Consider the following 5,858-nt stretch of genomic DNA (forward strand, 5'->3'; position numbering starts at 1 on the left):
TTATGGCAAGAGTTCTGCTTACCACTACATCCTCAGTGTCTAGAAGAGTGCCCAACATATAATAGGAGTTCAAGAAATATTTCCTTAATAGATGAATGAATGAGTTAGAGTCCTGCTTTGATCTTTGCTATTATATTCTGCAACTCAGCCTCTTACTTATTCCCTTTAAGTGCCATGAAACTTTGAGAGGTAATGATATTATTTGAGGGAAACATTTCCCATATTGTTCTTATTGATTTTCTTTTTCCTAGAAGTCAGTGGTTAGGATCTGAGGCAGAGATATGACTGTGAATATGCTTTTGCCTCCCTGCCCCTTACCTCTATCTTTGATGCCCCTCTAATCTAGTCTTTTACATTAGAGCTTTGCTCCCTTTGCAACTTTCAATCTTCCACTTCTCTGTCTAAAGCCACGTAGGTCCCAGGAGAGTAGCACAAAACCTTCTCGGCAGATGCTATGTCATTAATAGAATGATAACCACACACTTTTCTGGTATCTGTGCAAGTTCTATTGTAAAAATGAACCTAGAAGTAATGTGTAGCTGGTAATATGTATCAGAAATTAAAATTGAATGAAATTATGCCTTTGTTCTACAAGGTACTATGGAGATAAAAATAAACATAACAAATCTCATGATAATATGTACAATAAAAATACCCAATATATAAAAACTGCTGTTAGTTCCCTTTCTACTATCTCCACACTGAAGTAGCAAGAACACTAACTTGGCAGTCAGAAGACATGGACCCTATCTTTTTTTTTTTTTTTTTTTTTTTGCGGTATGCGGGCCTCTCACTGTTGTGGCCTCCCCCGTTGCGGAGCACAGGCTCCGGACGCGCAGGCTCAGCGGCCATGGCTCACGGGCCCAGCCGCTCCGTGGCATATGGGATCCTCCCAGACCGGGGCACGAACCCGTATCCCCTGCATCGGCAGGCGGACTCTCAACCACTTGCGCCACCAGGGAGGCCCGACCCTATCTTTTGATCTCTGATAGATGTCATTGATCAGCTATGTGACCTTAGATATGTCTCTCTCAATTGTTCAGGCTAATATCATTGACTTCATTTTTAACTCTTCTCTTTCTCTAATAACTTAATACAATCCATTAGGAAATCTTGTGCATCTACCTTCAAATTATACCCAGGATTGAAACACCAGCTTCACTGGTATTACCCTGGATCAAGCTACTGTCCTCTCTTCTCTGGGCTTCTGTTTTCTCCTTTCCAAACTTAGACAACTCCTGAAATCACCTCCACCTCTAGTATTATCAAGTCTATGGATTTTGTGACTGGGAGGTTTTGGAAACTTTGGTGCACTATCCCCAAGAAAAGAATGTATGTCATTTTTTGCTACCAATATAAAAGTGAGCATGTGGGCAGCTTTTATCCTAACAAACAAGGGAGGAATTTCCACTCATAATATATCCAGAGAATCCAGACCCAGGAACCAGGACATGTGGAAATTGGTAAGGCCTGCTGATCAGTTGCCATCTGAGATGTTTTTATTCACAACACTTCTGACACAAAATGTGTGTGTTGTTTTTCACACCAGTAACCAGTTCTCCAATTCACTGGGCACCAACTAGGTGTCCTATAATTCACCTCTCTGTTCTGACACTAGATACCTGGAGTTAGGGCAGACCCCATAGATTAAGGACTCAGTCTTACAAGACTGCCCCCACATAAGACAACAGTCTCAAGTATTCAGTGCCTAAGCCATCCACACGTCTCTCCAACTTGGCTACAAATTTGGGAGTTCCACGGCCCTGTCTTTTCAGGTTCAATAATTTGCTTGAATGGCTCACAGAACTCAGGAAAACACCTTACTTACTATTAGAGGTTTATTATAAAGGATATGATTCAAGAACAGCCAAATGTAAGTGACACTTAAAGCAAGGTAGTGTGGGGGAGGGAGGGACCAAGAGTTACCATGCCTTCCCTGGACATGTCACCCTTTCAGCACCTGGATCCATTCACCAACCAGGAAGCGCTCTGACATCTGTTGTTTAGGGTTATTTGTGGAGGCTCCATTACAGAGGCATGATTGACTAAATCATTTGACACCAGCAATTAACTCAAGCTCCAGCCTTTCTCTGTTTCCAGAAGATTGGGGGAATGGGACTGAAATTCCAACCCTCTAATATGGCTTGCTCTTTCTATTGGCGACAAGCCCCAAACATGAAGCTACCCGGATCCACAGCCCCAGTCACCTCATTAGCATACAAAAGATAGTATTATCACTCCAGAGGAGTTTTAGGAGCTGTGTGCCAGAAACCAGGGACAAAAAACATTTATTTTTTGTTGTATCAGGTCACTAAACCCACAACTTCTCTTTGCCTCCTACAGAGAATTCCTGGCTAGGCTATTCAATTCAATCTGTTCTTTCAGACTTCATTGTCTCTTTGGGACAAACTGGAGCCAAATTAAAATTTTAAAAAATAATAAGCGTATGTATAGTCATCTTTTTCTAAAAAGCATGATTTTATTAATACAATAAGAAGCCAAATATTGTTGTAAAGATGAGCTTCACATAATCAGAGGCAGAAACACAAAATCTTACCCTGATATATAGGTCAGTCTTACGCCTTCAAATAAAGCTGCAAATGTAAGCAGCTCTTTGCAGGAAACTGTCTTCAGCAGGAAGCCTCTTTATTCTTGTCACTTTAACAAAGCTACATTGTAACTAAATTTTAAATCAGGAGCCCCCATGCTCTACTCATGTTCAGCCTAAGCACACCATTCAAATCTTTTGATCACAAATACCTTGCCTAACCTGTTGGTTCTTTCCATACATCAAAGAAGTAGAAATGAAGAATAAGTAAATAACAGATGACAAGATCCTTTCCCTAGCTTCTCCTTCAGTAATCTCGTGAACAAACTATGTGAACAAGATAGCATCTAAAAAAAAACACAAAAAGTTGACAAACTTGCACACAGTGGGAGATGGTGACTAGTATGAACCCTTATCTCAATGATTATGTGAGCTTACTTTCCCTTTTCCCTTTAAAAACTTTCATGGCCAAGCAGAATCTTCAGAGTTGGTTTGGGGGGACATGAGTCCACCTTCTCCCCAGATTGCCAGCTTTTCTGATTAAAGCAAATTTCCTTTCTACCAACACTTGCCTCTCAAGTATTAATTTTTGAGTGGCAAGCATCTGGACCTGAGTTCAGTAACACAAATGGTCTGAGACTGATATGTTTATTTTGAAAGTTAGCTGGCTTTATTAGTTAAAGATCCTTTGGTTGTGTATCAATCAGAATAACTTAATTTATGCTACACTAGCAAACTACCTCAAAATCATAGTGGCTTGTAATAACAAAGTTTTATTTCTTGTTCACATTACACATCCTTCTTGAATCAGCTGGGATACCTCATACCAGGGCCCAGACTGACCATTTCAATAGATGTCAGTCTCCATTTTGGAGGGAAGGAGCTCTGAATGCCTTGAGCTTTGTCCTGGAATAAAATGCTCTGTGCTGGAAGTGACACCTGTAACCACAGCATACAGCACATTGTCTAGAACTAGTCATGTGGCACTCCTCAACCAGAAAGGCAGGAGTGAGGAAGTATAATCCTTTTGTGTGTCCAGCGCTGGAAGATTTGATGAACAGCATTATCAAGTACATACATGTTTCAAGGGACAGAAGCACAGTGTAAATTACTTAAGCAGAAAGAAAAGTCAGTTTTTAAAGGATCTCAGAAACCACTAGAACCAGAGAAGAAAACAAAACTCTCTCTTCAACTCTCTCTTGCCTCTTTTTTGTGCATATCCATTCCTCTTTTCCTCTCCATACTCTGGCTTCTTCTAATTCTCAGGGACATACAAGCAAGGTGGCTGGCATCAGATCACTAGCTTTATATCTTATCATTTGGATACTCTATTAAAACTGGCTTCTTATTTCCATACCAGGTGAAAGACCCTGATTGTTCATGCCTGTGTCAAATGCTCACAAATGGTGTAAATAATTCTTCTGTGTATCAGGGTCAAAAGCAAGAAGATTCTTCTGTGTGTCAGGGTCAAAACAGCTTCCTTGTGAATGTGAGCAGTAACAGTTCTTAGAGGAAGAGGTTGTTTGGCAGACAATACATAAATAAATAAGTTGTGTTTCCTACAAGATTCTTTGTGCATAAGACAGTGCAAAAAAGTGCCCTTGAGCTTTCCCTGTGGGCTTAAGGAATGAATGTAAGGGGGGGGATGTTATTTAAAAATTGATATTTGAATAGCTAGTTTTTGTTCAGTTCTTCGTAATATCTGAAGTTGAAGATTTCTATATTTACTACAAAGAGGCTTGAGTGAGACCTGCCCTAATATTTAGCACCTGCATGTTTGTGTATATAAATTCTATAAGGGCAATAACCACATCTGCATCCTCAGATCTTCACATATTTTTTTAAAAAGATACAATAGAACTTTAAGGAAAGAAGAATCTGGAGCAAAATATCACATCATTTTGAGTAAAGCTCAGCAGAGTGAAACAATAATTTAAAATTTGATTTGCCAATAATAGGACCTGAAAAATGCATACAGCAAAATGTGAACAAAATTACAAAGCAAAGCTATAATAACTAAAACAGTATGGTAGTGACATAAAAACACACACATAGGTCAATGAAACAGAATAGAGAGTCCAGAAATAAACCCACACATATATAGTCAATTAAGTTACAACAAAGGTGCCAAGCACATACAATGAGAAAAGGACTGCCTCTTCAATAAACAGTGTTAAGGCAACTGAACAGCCACAAGCGAAAGAATGAAACTGAAGCACTATCTCTCACTATACAAAAAAATTAATTCAAAATGAAATAAAATCTTGAACATAAGACCTGAAACCATAAAATTCTTAGAGGGAAACATAGATGACAATCTCCTTGACACTGGTCTTGGTCCTGATTTTTTTTAATTAGATACCAAAAGCAAAGGCAACAAAAATGAAAATAACCAAACAAAAATAACCAAAGGACTGCATCAAACTAAAATGCTTCTGCATGGGCTTCCCTGGTGGCGCAGTGGTTGAGAGTCTGTCTGCCGATGCAGGGGACACGGGTTCGTGCCCCGGTCTGGGAAGATCCCACATGCCACGGAGCGGCTGGGCCCCTGAGCCATGGCCGCTGAGCCTGTGTGTCCGGAGCCTGTGCTCTGCAACGGGAGAGGCCACAACAGTGAGAGGCCCACGTACCACAAAATAAATAAATAAAATAAAATAAAATAAAATGCTTCTGCACAACAAAGGGACCCATCAACAAAATAAAAAGACATTGTACTGATCGGAAGAACATATTTCTATATAAATATATGTGTGTATGTATGTATATATATATATATATGTATATATATATATATATATATATATATTTAAAATAAGGTGTTAATATCCAAAATATATTTTAAAACTTACACAGTTCAATAGCAAAAACCCAACAGTCTGATTAAAAATTAATAGAGGGGGCTTCTCTGGTGGTGCAGTTGTTGAGAGTCTGCCTGCCGATGCAGGGGACATGGGTTCGTGCCCCGGTCCAGGAAGATCCCACATGCTGCAGAGCGGCTAGGCCCATGAGCCAGGGCCACTGAGCCTGCACGTCCGGAGCCTGTGCTCTGCAATGGGAGAGGCCACAACAGTGAGAGGCCCACGTACCAAAAAAAAAAAAAAAAAAAAATTAATAGATGATCTGAATAGATATTTTTCTCAAGAAGACATACACATAGCCAAAAGATACATGAAAGGTACTCAACACCACTAATCATCAGGAAAATGCAAATCAAAACCACAATGTGATATCACCTCAGACCTGTTAGAATGGCTATTATTAAAAAGACAAGAAATAGCATGTGGAGAAAAGGAGCCCTACAACACTGTTG

The sequence above is a fragment of the Mesoplodon densirostris genome, chromosome 2 (genome assembly GCF_025265405.1).
Source record: "Mesoplodon densirostris isolate mMesDen1 chromosome 2, mMesDen1 primary haplotype, whole genome shotgun sequence".
NCBI lineage: Eukaryota > Metazoa > Chordata > Mammalia > Artiodactyla > Ziphiidae > Mesoplodon > Mesoplodon densirostris.